The following is a 19036-nucleotide window of genomic DNA, read 5'->3' on the forward strand; positions in this document are numbered from 1 at the left end:
GTTTGTCTCAAGGCTGCTACACCTGAAGGCACAACCAGGTCTTGAGACAACTGGCGATCACCCTGGAGGAAAGGAGAAATAACAACAAGGCCCTCCCTCCCCCAATCCCTAGTCACTCAATCACCACTCAGTTTGTAAGAGCAGGACAACTCCCACCAAAACCATCTGCAAGAGTGGAGGCAACCCTTCTGGACTCTGCCCGGGACTGGAAAATACAGGTTGACTTGGACCACAAACTCATCTTTCCGCCTGAAATCATTACAACCAGCTTCAGGCCGGACCTGGTCTTGTGGTCAACCTCCCAGAAGATTGTGCTCATTGTTGAACTAACTGTACCATGGGAAGCAGCAGTTGGCGAGGCATATGAGCGCAAACAACTGAGGTATGCGGACATAGCAGCCGAGGCAGAGCAGCGCGGCTGGCGTGCCCGAGTGCTTCCAGTTGAAGTCGGGTGCAAAGGCTTTGTTGCTACGTCCACAACCAAGCTCCTCAAAGGAATGGGATTAAGAGGTCAGGCCTTCCGGCGGGCTGTCAAATCGCTGTCGGATGCGGCTGAACGAGGTAGCAGATGGATATGGTTCAAGAGAAAGGACCCAAACTGGGCTGCTAAATGACATCTAGGGGTAAAGGCAGAGGGGGGCACACCTGGGACGCCAGATGTCGCCGTTGAGCCCTCCGGAGGTGTCGTGGGCCTATCAACGAAACACCAATGAAGGAGGGTGCCCACCTGAAGCCCCCAGTGAAGCTTTTTCCCCTAACTCCCCACCCCCCACTCAACACTAACTGCTGATTAATCTGAGGGATTGTACTATCTAGTCCTACGAGCTCAACTGATAAACTGGAGAAATCCAGTGACTGCTGTGAAAGGGCAGCTGACAACTCGGGAAAGACCTTGTGACAGCTTGGAAAGACAGCTGACAGGAGGGAAAGACCCCGACGGGGCTGTCATGGACTAGCTATCCATGATGGCAGGCTCTGTCGCTTAATAAGTAGACAAAGGCCACCCCTCATTGCTACGACACGCCCAAAGAGAAAAATACCCCCAGAGTCTGCGAGAGCGGGGGCGGAAGAAGACTCATCGGCTGAACACCCGGCAAATGACCCTGGATTGAACACGACGACGAAACAGATAATCAGCACAGAACAAGCAACATCAGCTGAAGGACAAGAGCGCCAAGTATGCAGCTGTGGCTGGTCCAAAATAACATCCATCAGAGGCCTTAAAATACATCAAGGGCGGATGAAGTGCTTGAAGAAAACAAAGCCAGGACCTCGCATTGATCTCTATCTTTTGAGAGAAAGGTCAAGTCAGGCGAGTGAAGCTCAGCGGCAGGATTTAACCCACAGTCCACCGAGCATCAATAACCCAGAGGCTGAAAGTAATTCAAGCACTACATCAGAGATTGTGGAACCAAGCCACTTGCAACCTGCTTTGGAGAAGAACATGCAAGGCCACAGACCTCATGTGAAGTGGCCAAAGTCCAGCAGCAAGAAAGAGTGGGGAATAATCGATGCAGACCTGATCAAGATCCTGGACGGAATCAAAGGAATGGTGGAGAAGAAACTGGAGAAGATGGGAGATCTGATCTACTCCTATGGAGCAGAAAGATTCGGAACACACCTGACAGGGAAAAAGGACATGCCATCAACAACCCCTCCAAAGTCCAGAAGGCAAAAGGAAATCGAACGACTGGTCAAAGAGAGAAGGGTTTTGAGGAAGGAATGGAAGAGAGCCTCACTGGAGGAAAGAGTGGGCATTGACCTCCTGCAAACAGACCTGAAGGGACACCTGGGAAGATTGCGGAGAGCTGAAAACCTCAGGACTCGACGCAAGAGGAAGGAAAGGGCGAGAACATCCTTCTACAAGCACCCTTTCAGATTTGTGAAAGGCCTCTTCACAAAGGAAAAGAGTGGATCACTTAAGGTGCCAAAGAGGGAACTGGAAGACCACTTGAAAACCACTCACACAGACAGTCAAAGATTCGAACAGAGAGAGATACCATCAGACATGCCACCAATACCTCAACCAGAACACCAGCTGGACGACAGTCCCCCAAGGTGGAGCGAGGTTGAGGAAGCAGTGAGGAAATCAAGGGCAGCTTCAGCTCCAGGACCAAATGGAGTACCATATCAGCTGTACAAAAATTCCCCAAATGTCTTACGCTTTCTGTGGAGGCAGATGAAGGTGATGTGGACGAAGCAAACCATCCCAAAAGTGAGGCGCAGAGCTGGGGGAGTGTTAATCCCAAAGGAAAAAGATGCCTCAAACATCGATCAATTCCGGCAAATCAACCTGGTAAACGTTGAAGGGAAGGTCTTCTTTAGCATCGTTGCTAAAAGGATGACAACGTACCTGAAGCAAAACAGCTTGATTGATACATCCGTGCAGAAAGCTGGAATACCTGGTTTCTCAGGCTGCTTGGAGCATACAAGCATGATATGGCACCAAATACAATCTGCCAAGAGGGAAGGAAGAGACCTGCACGTCTTATTCCTAGACCTAGCCAATGCTTTTGGATCTGTCCTTCATTCTCTCATCTGGACAGCCTTCAACTTCTTCCACATCCCAAACACCATCACAAACCTGGTGAAAAACTACTTCCGTGATCTGCAATTCTGTGTCAAAACAACAGAATACACAACATCATGGCAATCTCTGGAAGTGGGAATAATGGCTGGATGTACCATCTCCCCTCTAGCCTTCACCATGGCAATGGAAGTGATCATTCGAGCTTCCAAATGGGTTGTGGGTGGAGAACGTCTGAAAGGGGGACAGCGTCTACCTCCCATCCGTGCCTACATGGACGACATGACCACCTTGACCTCAACCGTTGCGCGCACTAAACATCTGCTGGGAAAGCTTCATGCCAACATTACATGGGCACGGATGAAGTTTAAACCCAGCAAGTCCAGGAGCATATCTATCGTCAAGGGGAAACTCACGGACCAGAGGTTCTACATCGAGGATACTCCCATTCCGTTGGTGTCAGAGCTGCCAGTCAAGAGTCTAGGGCGATTATACAACGCAAGTCTCAAAGACTCGGACCAAAGCAATCAGCCGAGGGAAGAAACCATCAAAGGCCTTGTCCGCATTGACAAGACCTTACTTCCTGGCAAGTTGAAACTGTGGTGCCTACAGTTTGGATTGCTCCCCCGTTTGATGTGGCCACTAACGGTCTATGAGATCCCCATGTCCAAAGTCGAGAAGCTGGAGAGAACAGTCAGTGCATACATCAAGAAGTGGCTTGGCCTTCCACGGTGCCTCAGTAACATCGGCCTATATGGTCATGGTGCCCTGGAACTGCCCATCTCTAGCCTCATGGAGGAGTTTAAATGCACCAAGGTGAGGCTGAGCATGACACTGACTGAGTCTCAAGATGAGGTGATCCGAGCGGTTGCTCCCAGACTGACAACCGGGAGGAAATGGATCCCATCTGAGGCCGTGCAACAAGCCAAATCTGCTCTCAGGCATGGAGACATAGTGGGACAAGTGCAGCACGGAAGAGGTGGGTTTGGACTTGGGGCTAGTCGACCCACATGGCACAAGGCGACATCAGCCCAGAGGAGAAAGCTGGTGGTTGATCAGGTTCGACAACATGAGGAGGCAGACAGATGTGCAACAGCAGTGGCACAGTCCAAACAGGGACAGTGGACTAGCTGGGAAAACCTGGAGCATCGTAAGCTCACATGGAAGGATCTGTGGGAAATGGAAGGTAGCCAAATCAGCTTCATCATCAGAGCCACCTACGATGTTCTTCCCACACCCAAGAACTTAAACCAATGGTTTGGAGAGGATCCTTCTTTGTGCACTCTGTCAAACCCCTGCAACACTCAATCACATCCTCACCGGCTGCAAAATCAGTTTGTCTCAAGGCTGCTACACCTGGAGGCACAACCAGGTCTTGAGACAACTGGCGATCACCCTGGAGGAAAGGAGAAATAAAAACAAGGCCCTCCCTCCCCCAATCCCTAGTCACTCAATCACCACTCAGTTTGTAAGAGCAGGACAACTCCCACCAAAACCATCTGCAAGAGTGGAGGCAACCCTTCTGGACTCTGCCCGGGACTGGAAAATACAGGTTGACTTGGACCACAAACTCATCTTTCCGCCTGAAATCATTACAACCAGCTTCAGGCCGGACCTGGTCTTGTGGTCAACCTCCCAGAAGATTGTGCTCATTGTTGAACTAACTGTACCATGGGAAGCAGCAGTTGGCGAGGCATATGAGCGCAAACAACTGAGGTATGCGGACATAGCAGCCGAGGCAGAGCAGCGCGGCTGGCGTGCCCGAGTGCTTCCAGTTGAAGTCGGGTGCAGAGGCTTTGTTGCTACGTCCACAACCAAGCTCCTCAAAGGAATGGGATTAAGAGGTCAGGCCTTCTGGCGGGCTGTCAAATCGCTGTCGGATGCGGCTGAACGAGGTAGCAGATGGATATGGTTCAAGAGAAAGGACCCAAACTGGGCTGCTAAATGACATCTAGGGGTAAAGGCAGAGGGGGGCACACCTGGGACGCCAGATGTCGCCGTTGAGCCCTCCGGAGGTGTCGTGGGCCTATCAACGAAACACCAATGAAGGAGGGTGCCCACCTGAAGCCCCCAGTGAAGCTTTTGCCCCTAACTCCCCACCCCCCACTCAACATTAACTGCTGATTAATCTGAGGGATTGTACTATCTAGTCCTACGAGCTCAACTATATATATGTGTATATATATATACATATATATATATATATATATATATATATATATATATATATATATATATATATATATATATATATATATATATGTGTATATATATATATATATATATATATATATATATATATATATATATATATATATATATATATATGAAAAACTTGACTTGGTGAATTCTAGCTGTAAATATACTCCTCCCCTCTTAACCACGCCCCCCCCCTCTGCCCCCCACCTCCCGAAATCGGAGGTCTCAAGTTTGGCAAGTATGCCATCCATCCATTTTCTACCGCTTGTCCCCTTTTGGGGCTGCAGGGGGTGCTGGAGTCTATCTCAGCTACATTCGGGCGGAAGGCGTGGTACGCCCTGGACAAGTCGCCACCTCATCGCAGGGCCAACACAGATAGACATACATCACATTCACACATAGGGCCAATGTAGTGTTGCCAATCAACCTATCCCCAGGTGCATGTTTTTGGAGGTGGGAGGAAGCCGGAGTACCCGGAGGGAACCCACGCAGTCACAGGGAGAAAGATCCCGAGGCCAGGATCGAACCCAGGACTTTCGTATCGTGAGGCACACGCACTAACCCCTGTACCACCGTGCCGCCGTAGTATTATAATAAAAGTCGTAATTTTACTCAACGCAAGTCAAAATTTTACAAGAAAATTTTAACATTTCTGCAATATTATAACACAAGTTGGAATTTTACTCAATAACGGTCGCAATTTTACAAGAAAAGCTTTACATTTTGGCAATTTTACGAAAAGAGTCATAATTTTACTCGACAAAAGTCACAATTTTATAAGAAAACTTAAAATTTTTGGCAATGTTATAATAATAATCGGAATGTTACTTGAAAAAAAATTATGACAAAAGTCATAATTTTTCTTTAAAAATTGTCACTGTTTTACAAGAACAAAAAAAAAAAAAGGCAATATTGTGTAAAAGTCAGAATTTTAATGACAAATGTCACCATTTTGCATTAAAAATGAATAATTTTGCTTAAAAAAGTAATAATTTTATCAATCAATCAATCAATCAATGTTTATTTATATAGCCCTAAATTTACAAGTGTCTCAAAAGGCTGCACAAGCCACAATATTTTCCATCCATCCATCCATCTTCTTCCGCTTATCCGAGGTCGGGTCGCGGGGGCAGCAGCTTAAGCAGGGAAGCCCAGACTTCCCTCTCCCCAGCCACTTCGTCCAGTTCCTCCCGGGGGATCCCGAGGCGTTCCCAGGCCAGCCGGGAGACATAGTCTTCCCAACGTGTCCTGGGTCTTCCCCGTGGCCTCCTACCGGTCGGACGTGCCCGAAACACCTCCCGAGGGAAGCGTTCGGGTGGCATCCTGACCAGATGCCCGAACCACCTCATCTGGCTCCTCTCGATGTGGAGGAGCAGCGGCTTTACTTTGAGCTCCCCCCGGATGACAGAGCTTCTCACCCTATCTCTAAGGGAGAGCCCCGCCACCCGGCGGAGGAAACTCATTTCGGCCGCTTGTACCCGTGATCTTGTCCTTTCGGTCATGACCCAAAGCTCATGACCATAGGTGAGGATGGGAACGTAGATCGACCAGTAAATCGAGAGCTTTGCCTTCCGGCTCAGCTCCTTCTTCACCACAACGGATCGATACAGTGTCCGCATTACTGAAGACGCCGCACCGATCCGCCTGTCGATCTCACGATCCACTCTTCCCTCACTCGTGAACAAGACTCCGAGGTACTTGAACTCCTCTACTTGGGGCAAGATCTCCTCCCCAACCCGGAGATGGCACTCCACCCTTTTCCGGGCGAGAACCATGGACTCAGATTTGGAGGTGCTGATTCCCATCCCAGTCGCTTCACACTATGTTGCGAACCGATCCAGTGAGAGCTGAAGATCTTGGCCAGATGAAGCCATCAGGACCACATCATCTGCAAAAAGCAGAGACCTAATCCTGCAGCCACCAAACCAGATACCCTCAACGCCTTGACTGCGCCTAGAAATTCTGTCCATAAAGGTTATGAACAGAATCGGTGACAAAGGGCAGCCCTGGCGGAGTCCAACCCTCACTGGAAACGGGTCCGACTTACTGCCGGCAATGCGGACCAAGCTCTGACACTGATTATACAGGGAGCGAACCGCCACAATAAGACAGTCCGTTACCCCATACTCTCTGAGCACTCCCCACAGGACTTCCCGAGGGACACGGTCGAATGCCTTCTCCAAGTCCACAAAGCACATGTAGACTGGTTGAGCAAACTCCCATGCACCCTCAAGGACCCTGCCGAGAGTATAGAGCAATATTTTCTATTCAAGAAAATATTGCAATATTACAAAAACAGAAAGAATAAGAATTTCCCCCCCCCAAATTTATAAGAAAAAAGTCGACACATTGTGAGAAAAAGACTGCTTTTATTTATTTTATTTTTTTATTTTTTGTAATTTTAGATTTTAAGTTCTTACAGTATGTCTGTATATACATATATTTTTTAATTTTTTTAAAATTAATTTTGGCCAAGGTGGGCACATTTCAATTTCTTACACACACTTGTTATTTCTTATGTTGGCGAGAGGTGGAGCACTTCAAATTTGTACACACACTTGTTATTTCATATGTTGACCAGAGGGTGAGCACTTTTAAAACCGACACACAGTCAATTTGAAAAATCCCTCCTTTTTAGGACCACCCGAATGTTGATAGATTTCACCACCAGGGGTGCAAGTGATACATTCTCTATTAGATGCAATGGTTTTCCGTATTGGGACCATGATTTATGTCCTAACTTGTTCACCGGTCCTCATTTGGAAGGTACTTTTCCTTGTTGATGTCTCAAGAAGGATAGAAATACAAGAACACACACACACACACACACACACACACACACACACACACACACACACACACACACACACACACACACACACACACACACACACACGCGCACACACACACACGAAGTGTGGTCATTTCCTCTCATTTGTGAGGTAATTACTCCACTTATGAATAGTGATACTTTGCACAATAATAATAATAACATTTAAACTGTTTGGGTTAAGAGGTACAGTAAGTGTGTCACCTGTTATTGTAATCATGGAGCCTGCCTGCCCAAAGTGATGCACTGTAATTATTAAACAACTGTTTTTTTATTGATCACTTCAAATTCGGGCTAAACATTTAGTGATTTTGAGATTTATTGTGTACAAAGTATTTTTGTGCGGTAGCAAGGAAGAATGGTAGATAGGTGGATGATGATGATTGATAGGCATTTGGTTGGGTGTGTTGGTACTGACTGGCAAGGTTGGAAGGTAGATAATCGGTAAATTGGAAGGAACGTCTGAAGGTAGACAAGGAGGACAATAGGGAGGTCGGTAAGGAGAGAAGCACCTGGGTAGGTAGGTAAAGAGGTAGGCAGAGAGGCCAATGGATACTGTATGTTGGTAGGTACAGTATACGGTTAAAGTTAAAGTTAAAGTACCAATTATTGTCACACACACACTAGGTGTGGTGAAATTTGTCCTCTGCATTTGACCCATTCCCTTGATCACCCCCTGGGAGGTGAGGGGAGCAGTGGGCAGCAGCGGTGCCGCGCCCGGGAATCATTTTGGTGATTCAACCCCCAATTCCAACCCTTGATGCTGAGTGCCAAGCAGGGAGGCAATGGGTCCCATTTTTATAGTCTTTGGTATGACTCGGCCGGGGCTTGAACTCACAACCTACCGATCTCAGGGCGGACACTCTAACCACTAGGCCAGTGGTTCTCAAATGGGGTTACGCGTACCCCTGGGGGTACTTGAGGGTATGCTAAGGGGTACGTGAGATTTTTTTTAAATATTCTAAAAATAGCAACAATTCAAAAATCCTTTATAAATATAAATAAAAACTTGTGTTTTTTCCAAATAGTTCAAGAAAGACCACTACAAATTAGCAATATTTTGCACTGTTATACAATTTAATAAATCAGAAACTGATGACATAGTGCTGTATTTTACTTCTTTATCTCTTTTTTTCAACCAAAAATGCTTTGCTCTGATTAGGGGGTACTTGAATTAAAAAAAAATTCACAGGGGGTACATCACTGAAAAAAGGTTGAGAACCAATGCACTAGGCCACTGAGTAGGTACAGGTAGATAGACTGATAGGTATGCAGGGATTTAGTGCGGCAGGTGGGTACATTATGTATGTACCGTATGTTGGAAGGTAGTGTGACAGGTAATGGGAGGCTATAAATAAGAGAGGAAGCCCTGCGGCCCTCCCTTTGCCCCAAAGCCTGACTTTGAGTGTTTGGTGAGCAGATCTGCTAGCTACTGGGTAGGTGTTGATTTTGGTTTTATGAGTTTTGTTTGATGTTTGCAACCACTACATTTGAATAATAATAATGCAATAATGATAATCCCTTGTATAATGTGAAACAGAAACCCAACACCCTGCTAGAAGTGTGGAGTTTTGTGCACATAAATTGCCTGCCTGGTATTGTGGTAGATGTAGCTTTTACAATTACCTTTGTTGGGTTACTCCATTTTGATTATTCCATTTTACAAATATGTGCCCCCCTTTCACAGTGTGTTTGAGCTTTAAAGCTCTGGTTGTAGCCCTGAAGTGCACCGTGTGATTGGTGACCAGGAGTAGCGGTTTCAGGTATGGGGAACGTGTCATTTCAATTTTATACACGGTTGCTGCATTCAAGTCCATCTGGCTCATTCCAACTTTTACTACCCCTATAGCTTCCAGTTACCCTGTCAGGCTCTCCAGTCTCCAGTATTAGCTGGCAGGCCTGGTTTTAAAAGGTATTGAACTTTATTTTGATAATGCGTATTTTCAGATGACGTTTTAGTGTACGTTATTGATGTTTTTGTTGAATTGTATTGCTTTTTACTAATGTCATGATACCTGCCCACAGGGAGAAGTGCAATATATAGCACACTATTTATCACTGTTTTTCCCACGGTAAAGTTTTATTTATTCGGGCCACGTGCAATGGTGTGAGGGTTATAGGCGTACAGGCTTAGCTTAAGTCAGATTGATTGCATATTTGATTTATGGTTTGTTTTATTTGAATTCATTATACCCTTACCTATCGTTTGATTATTTGGTTTTACACTATTAGTTTGTGTGCTGTGGACTTGCAGTGGATTGCATGCCCCCTATTGGTCTTAAGCCTTCTGACTAGGCCCTACCATCAGTAACCCTTTCTGGCCTCGCCCCCTGAGTAGCCCTATCCCTACTCGCCATTGCCCGTTGTCCTACACTGCAGCCCATCAAACTTTATGTGGTAAATCCTCTACACCAGACTCCTCATGTGGTCACTTTTACTACTGTATTGAATTAATAAAATTGTTCCTTAGATTTACATCAGCCTCTGTCGTCCTGGTCATTCTGGACGGCTTGCGTGGGGATATTGCCCTGGTCTAGATATTAGTAATATGCTATAGGATTTCCTCATCCTTTCAATTGAGGGTGGCGTTGTCTTCTAGGACATAGTGTACTTCGTTTAGGCCACAGTAGGAACGTAGAACAAAAGATTGATATGTTGGTTGTTGGGCTAGATGGGTTAGTAGGTATGTTACTAGATTAGTAGGTAGAAAGGAATATGGACTAGTGTGGATGTAGTTGGAGAAGAAAATAGGTATGCGGATAGATAGGTAAGTTGAGCGGTAGAAAGGAAGCAGTGATGAGCAAGCTCCTTGGAAAACTTAGTAAGCAGAGCTCCAAGTTACTCTTGATTAAATGTAGCTGAGCTACAGGGGAAGCTATCTCCAGAGAATTGTAGCAAGCTATACTACATGCTACACGGCAAAAATAGCTTGTTACATCAAAGGTACACATTTATGAATTTATAACTTAATGTACAACTTTCCACCAAATGAGGAAAAAAAATGCTCAGTTTGATTGTTTATCATAGTAAACAAACTAGAAAAATGCCCTCTGTCTGGCTTTTAACATTTCTTTTAATTGCGTACCCTGTACACAATGAAGGAAAGAGCCCAGGAAACAAAGGCAGTGAAACAATAATAAATAAACACCATAATATATATTCCAATGGAGACTTTTCAGCACAAAAAATACTGTTTTAACAGAAACTACAGTAGCAAAATGAAAATAACCTGGCCAAAGGTAAAGTACAAAAAATTTGTCTCACAAAAGAGACTTTAACAAACTCCATATTTACATGAACGGAAATCAATAAAACTGAACATATTTAAATTAAACATATTTACCTGACCGCGGAGCTAAGTCAAACAAAATAAAATTCCTCCCAAACTCCCACATTTTAAGTTCTTATATAGATAATAATGTTAATGTTACTGAGACTGTACATATGGCATTTAGCTGGGGACACCCTACGACTCCTTCGGGTGGTCCCCACACCCCATGATATGTACTGTATTTATTTTAGTTTGCCTTTTCTTTGGCCCACCCCTATAATTGTATTCATTTTCTCTGCCTACAGCAATGGTTCTTAACCTGGGTTCGATGGAACCCTAGGGGTTCGGTGAGTCGGCCTCAGGGGTTCGGCGGAGGTCAAAACACACCCAACTCATCGTGTAAATAAAAACTTCTCCTTATCTGCGTATTACGGATACGGCAACAGCAGAAGTCAGACTGATTTGCAGGTGTGTAATTTCTTGTGAGTTTATGCACTGTGTTGGTTTTATTGTTTGAACAAGGTGATGTTCATGCACGGTTCATTTTGTGCACCAGTAAAACAAAACATGGTAACACTTCAGTATGGGGAACATATTCACCATTAATTAGTTGCTTATTAACATGCAAATTAGTAATATATTGGCTCTTAACTAGTCATTATTAAGTACATATTAATGCCTTATTCGGCATGGCCTTATTATAACCCTAACTCTCTAACCCTGGCCCTAACCTAACCCTAACCAAATAACTCTAAATTAAGTCTTTATTACTTAGAATATGTTTCCCTAGTGTCCAAATAACTCTAAATTAAGTCTTTGTTACTTAGAATATGTTCCCCATACTAAAGTGTTACCAAAAACATAACTTTGTCTTGAATTTGAAAAAAAACAAAACATTTTATTTTTCACTAAAGAAGGGTTCGGTGAATGCACATATGAAACTGCTGGGGTTCGGTACCTCCGAGAAGGTTAAGAACCACTGGCCTACAGTAAATAAAACAGCGTCTATCAAAATCTTGACATAGAAAGACTTTTGTGTTGTTTGGGAACAGTTGATAATAGTTATGTGCAGTAAAACTTTGAAGTCAACTCACCTTAGAGTGTGTTCTTAAATGTGTATTCCACATCTTCCATGACGAGAGCAGTTTTGATTTGGGCTTACAAAGTAAACAACTAAACATTTTTGGCATTGTCTTATCCAGACGCATACATTTGACCAAATGTGGCCAAGTAGACGCATTGTGGGTTTCCTGGACGTCGTCGACATCGCTAAAATTAAAATCTGAGGGAGAAAATGTCTCTGCCAGTTTCCGCTAGGTTTCTTTTTTTTGTTTTCAATCGCCCACTTGAATATTCCCTCTTCACTTCTCCGACTCTCTCATACTCATGTTGGATGGGTTCTATCTTGCCTCTGATTGTCCAGTTTGTAATGTCTTGCCTGAACCTTAACCGATCGTGACTCGTGATTTCGTCCCCTGCCCCTAAAATTGCAGTCAATTTCTTCTGTTCTCATTCTCTCTTACTTTGTAGCTTGTAGCTTCGTAGCTAAGCTACCTCGCTCCATGGGTCTAAATTTAGCTAAGCTAAGGAAATCGCTACTCATTCACAGAGGTGGGTAGAGTAGCCAGAAATTGTACTCAAGAGTACTGTTACTTTAGAATTGTATTTCTCAAGTAAAAGTAAGGAGTAGTCACCCAAATATTTACTTGAGTAAAAGTAACTACTCAAGTACTGAGTAACTGATGAGTAACCTGTTCGTTTAATGATGACGGCAACAAATAATGCACAAAAACATAAAAATAGCAATGAGCAAATTCAGAGCCAGGAATATCTCTTAAGCAACTAAAACAATAGTATATATTAAATAATAATACATTAAAAAAAAATTAAGGCAAATTGAGCCACAATAACTTAACAGCACCATAGGCTCAGTAGGCATTGATTGATTGATTGATTGAAACTTGTATTAGTAGATTGCACAGTACAGTACATATTCCGTACAATTGACCACTAAATGGTAACACCCCAATAAGTTTTTCAACGCTAATCAATTACGTGATGAATGACCAAGTTGAGGTGCTCTACCTCATAGATACATATACATACACACACATCATATATATATATATATATATTAGAGATGCGCGGTTTGCGGGCACAACCGCGGAGTCCGCGGATTATCCGCGGATTATCCGCGGATCGGGCGGATGAAATTAAAAAAAAAAAGATTTTATCCGCGGGTCGGGTCGGGCGGTTGAAATAAAAAAAAATTAGATTTTAAATAGATTCAGGCGGGTGGCAGTTAAACCAATTCGGAAATATATATACATAGTTAAATGTTGTTACCCACATACGAAAAACGAGCAGGCACCTGCTGCATATGCCACAACAGAAGAAAAAAAAAAAGAAGAGATGGACACTTTTACGGAGCGGAGAAGGGACGCCTCGCCGGGGTCCGGGACCGAGGCCCCTTCCCCCGAGAGGGCCCCACCGGGAGCCGTAGCTGAGGCGATCCGCGAGAAGGGCCCGACGCACGTCCAGGATCACCACCGCGCCCACCGCACCGACACCCCGCCTCGTCCGCCTTCGCCGCGGCCGGCGTCACGCGCAGCAGGTAAGCAGCTTACCTGCCCGCCACCCCCGTGGCCGGGGGCTCGTAACAGGGGTCACTCCGCGCGCTCCGCCCGCGCAGCTTACCTGCCCGCGCAGCTTACCTGCCCGCCACCCCTGTTGCCGGGGGCGCGTAACAGGGGTCACTCCGCGCGCAGTGCGCTCACGAAAGGGGTGGGGCTCCCCCTGGTTGATATAGACAGCAGGACGGTGGCCATGGAAGTCGAAACCCGCTAAGGAGTGTGTAACAACCCACCTGCCGAATCAACTAGCCCTGAAAATGGATGGCGCTGGAGCGTCGGGCCCATACCCGGCCGTCGCCGGCAGCGAGACGCGCTTGGAGGTGCGCTCAGCGCGGCTCCCATATGATTGCGCACTGGTGTGCGTCTGGGTCGTGACAGCGTGGCACGCGAATGTCTGTGCTGCATTGGATCAGTCTCCTTTCTTTAACAGGCAAAAGCTTTATAACCTCACTAATGCCTTGCATCGTCTATATTAGATATATAACAACGGGCGGGTGCGGTTCTGATCAAATGTTACATCGGGTGGATGGCGGATGGTTGACGACTTTCTGATGCGGTTGCGGATGAAATAATTGCCTATCCGCGCATCTCTAATATATATATATATACAGTATATAATTTCTTTTTATTTATTTTGCCGTTTTTGTTCACATGTTAAAGGTGTTTTAATGAATATACATGCATGTTTAACATATAGATTCCTTTCTTTCATGAAGACAATAATATAAGTTGGTGTATTACCTGATTCTGATCACTTGCATTGATTGGAATCAGACAGCAGTGCTGATAACGTCGGAGACTCTTATTTTGTTAGCGCAGGTGCGATGGAGCGGCACTTTTATTGTGAAGACAGGAACTGTGCGGTCAGTCTTTAGGCTTTTGAGAGAGGTACGGTTTAAATAAAAAAGTGTCTTTTTTCCTTCACACTTTTGATTGATTGATTGAAACTTTTATTAGTAGATTGCACAGTACAGTACATATTCCGTACAATTGACCACTAAATGGTAACACCCCAATACGTTTTTCAACTTGTTTAAGTCAGGGTCTACGTGTGACGGTCATGTGACCGCCTGGCTCTGTTTGATTGGTCCAACGTCACCAGTGACTGCATCTGATTGGTGAAACGGAGTCAAACGTCAGCAGTGACTGCATCTGATTGGTGAAACGGAGTCAAACGTCACCAGTGACTGTATTTGATTGGTGAAACGCAGGCATGCATAGATCCTACTTTGAAGGTCTGTCTGACAAACCAACACAAACAAAGCGTGCATTAACAGATCGATAAAAATCAGTAGCGAGTAGCGAGCTGAATGTAGATAAATGGAGCGGAGTAAAAGTAGCGTTTCTTCTCTATAAATATACTCAAGTAAAAGTATGTTGCATTAAAACTACTCTTAGAAGTACAATTGATCCCAAAAGTTACTCAAGTAGATGTAACGGAGTAAATGTAGCGCGTTACTACCCACCTCTGCTAAATATCAAAGCAATGACAATGTAATGCATCACATATTTCTAGTTGTTTCATTACAGCTTAACTGAACTACTGCCAATCTACTGGGAAATGTAGTTAGGGAGCTACTGCCCAACACTGAAAGGAAGATAAATCTCTAGGTAGAGCAGCGGATGGGTTGGTACATATGTAGGTAGAGAGGCAGATCGATAGGTATATAAATCCAGGTTGTTATAAAGATAGACTGATAGGTTTGTAGGTTTCAGTGCATCCAGAAAGTATCGTTTGCTTTTTCTACATTTTGTTATGTTACAGCCTTATTCCAAAATGGAATAAATTCATTTTTGTCCTCAACATTATACACACAATACCCTATAATGACAGTGTGAAAAAAGTTTTTTTTTTTTAGAGCTTTTTGAAATTCACTCGAAATACAAACCTTAGAAATCACATGTACATAAATAAGTAATCACAGCCTTTGCTCAATACTTTGTTGATGCACCTTTGGAAGCAATTAAAGCCTCAAGTATTTTTGAATATGATGCCACAAGCTTGGCACACCTATCTTCGATTAGGTTCGCCCAATGTCTCTGTAGATTGCTGCGTTTATCTTAGTCTCGTCAGGAACGTGACTAAGAATCCGATGGTCACTCTGTCAGAGCTACAGTATTCGTCTGTAAAGAGAGGAGAACCTTCCAGAAGGACAACCATCTCTGCAGCAAACCACCAATGGTATAGTGACCAGAGGGAAGACATTGCTCAGTAAAACGTTTGCCCAAATGAACCTGAAAGACTCTCAGATCATCCATCCATCCATTTTCTACCGCTTATTCCCTTTTGGGGTCGCGGGGGGCGCTGGAGCCTATCTCAGCTAAAATCGGACTCTCAGATCATGAGAAACAAAATTCTCTGGCCTGATGGAGAAAAGATTGAACTCTTTGTGAATGCCAGGCGTCATGTTTGGAAGAAACCAGGCACCGCTCATCACCAGGTCAATACCATCCCTACAGTGGAGCATGGTGGTGGCAGCATAATGCTGCGGGGATGTTTTTCAGCGGTAGCGACTGGGAAACTCGTCAGGAAAGAGGGAAAAATGAATGCAGCAATGTACAGAGACATCCTGGATGAAAACCTCCGCTTCCCATCTAACCTGCTTGAGAGGTGCTGCAAAGAGGAATGGGTGAAACTGCCCAGAGATAGGTGGGCCAAACTTGTGACATTGTGTTCAAAAATAATTAAGCCTGTAATTACTGTCAAAGGTGCATCAACAAAGCATTGAGCAAATGCTGTGGATACTTATGTGTATATTTTTAATATATTTGCAACAAATAACTAATTAAAAATACTTTTCACATTGTCATTATGGGGTATTGTGTGTAGAGATTTGAGGACAACAATTAATTTATTCTATTTTGGAATAAGGCTGTAACATAACACAATGTGGAAAAAGTGAAGCGCTGTGAATACTTGCCGGATGCACTGTAGTTAGTGCGGTAGGTGAGTAAGTGCCGTATGTCAACAGTTAGGTAGAGAGGATGATAGAGGAGTTGGTTGTTGGAAGGAAAGATTGGTAGATAGGTGGGTAGGTAGAGAGGGAGATGGAATGGTATGGATGTAGTTACAGAGGTAGTTACAAAGGTTGATAGGTGTGTGGTTAGTTAGCTAGATAGGTAGGTACTGGGATAAGTAGATAGATATGTTGCTACTTAGAGAGGTAGATGGGTCTTCATGTTGGTAGGTGGAGAGGTAGATAAGTCGAGGGTGGATATGTTGGTTGGTAGCTCGGTAGGCAGGTATGTGGGTTGATATGTTGGTAGGTTCATCGAGATTGAAGGATAAGTATGTAGGTAGGTGCATAGGTACAGTATGTTGGTTGGTCACTAGAGAGGTGTGTACAGAGTAGTGGATACTGAATGTATGTGGTAAGTTAGGTAGAGAGTTAGACAGGTATGTAGGTATTTCGAGAGGTAGATGGGTATGTATGTTGGTAGGTAGAGAAGAAGATAGACAGGTATATAAATGCAGGTAGTTATAATGACAGACTGATAGGTATGTAGTGTAGGTAGTAAGTACGGTAGGTGGGTAAGTAGTTTATGTCAACCGTGAGGTAGAGAGGAAGACAGGTGTTTTGGTAGTTAGAAGGGTATATTGGTAGATAGGGGAATAGGAAGAGAGAAAGGTAGATTGGTATGGATGTAGTTACAGAGGTAGATACAAAGGTTGGTACGTGTGTGGTCAGGTAGCAAGATAGGTAGTTACTGGGAAAAGTAGGTAGAGAGGTAAATGGGTATGTTGTTAGAGTTAGATGTGTAGATCGGTGGGTTAATATGTTGGTAGGTTGATCGAGAGATTGTAGGATAAGTAGATAGGTAGGTGGATTGGTACAGTTTGTTGGTGGATGAGAGAGGCATGTACAAAGTGGTAAATACTGAAGATATATGTGGTAAGTTAGGTTGAGAGTTAGACAGGTATGTAGGTAGTTTAAGAGGTAGACGGGTTGGTATGTTGGTAGGTATTTACAGTAGGTCGGTGGAGAGGTATAGTAAATAAAGTAGGTATGTACTGCAAATGGGTAGAGAGCGAAAGACAGGCAGATAGGTATTAATGTTGTTAGATGGTCCAGAGGTGCTGTGTATACTATAACTAGATAGAAAGGTAGATGGGTACATATTATTGGAGAATGTGCATCATGTTATTATGATAATCATCGGTTTTGTGTGTCACAAATGTCCTGCTCCATGGTGACAGGGAAGCGACCGGAGGCCATGTTTACTAACTGCCTGTGAAGAGGAACAATACAACCATGGTCCTTTGGAGGAGCGTTGTTGTTTCTGTCATCCCAGGTTTGTGTGTAACCAAGACGACGGTGTGCCTCCTCCTCAACCAGGTTGTATCAGCACTATTGCCCTCAGCAACACTAACATGCTGAAGGAAACAAGCTGTTTTGTCAGGTTATTTTTGCACCTGTGAAGCCTATAAATGTTTTAATAACTGCAGGCTTTGATTTTGGTGGATGAGTCATCCGGTTCGTCTTGCAATGTACTCGTCAGATTGCATCACACTGGGGGGTTTCTAATAAGGAAACCCTTTTTTCAATAACAGTCTTTTCATCTGTTATTTTCACTCATTGGGGATTTATTGAATCCCAGCTCACCCTGATGCTGTAAATAGGCATCGCAGTCCAAGCTCTGGCCTGTGCACGCATTGACGTCAGCGGCCTGCAGAAGCACTTGTGTCTAATCTGCCGGTCTGGACCACACTTTGTTTCCATTTTGTGGGCAAATGAATTAGAAGTGACACAAGATACTCAAATAGACATAATTTGATGCGAAAAACAGCTGGTCTAATCTCCACTTCGCCCTTTTTTTGCTGCAAACAGGCTATATGCCCTCAGTAGTTTGCAAACCATAAAGTGTACCTGCAGCATTGCCATCTGTAATTGGAGGCCGAGTGCTGCTTCAAGCTTATAATACAGCGGTACCCATAAGAAATCATGCAAATCCAATTAATACCTTCACGATACCTAAAAATATGAACACAAAATCCATCCATCCATCCATTTTCTACCAATTGTCCCTCTCAGGGTGACGGGGGGTGCTGGAGCCTATCCCAGCTGCAATGTCAATCAAATTTAATTGCAAATGAAACTACAGCTTCACCACTTTTGTCATAATTCTTGCCCTTAAGAAACTTCTTAATGACTTTTGCTCCAGACGTCTTCTATTTGTTTGAGATTGTCATTACTGCCACAAGTGGTGGAAAAGTTTATTACAACAGCGTTCCGCCCATTCGGACCACAGCTGAGAAAAAGATACTATATTTTTTGGCGTCCCTCCACGGCAGTGTTTTTCAACATTTTTTGAGCCCAGGCACATTTTTTTTCATTGAAAAAATCTGAGGCACACCACCAGCAGAAAACATAAAAGAATGAAACTCAGTTGCTGATATTGACAATAAAAAGTTGTTATCGCAATTGTTGGATATGAATTCAAACCATAACCAAGCATGCATCACTATAGCTCTTGTCTCAAAGTAGGTCTACTGTCACGACCTGTCACATCACGACGTGACTTATTTGGAGTTTTGTGGTGTTTTCCTGTGTGTAGTGTTTTAGTTCTTGTCTTGT

Source organism: Nerophis lumbriciformis, linkage group LG07 (genome assembly GCF_033978685.3).
Source record: "Nerophis lumbriciformis linkage group LG07, RoL_Nlum_v2.1, whole genome shotgun sequence".
Lineage (NCBI taxonomy): Eukaryota > Metazoa > Chordata > Actinopteri > Syngnathiformes > Syngnathidae > Nerophis > Nerophis lumbriciformis.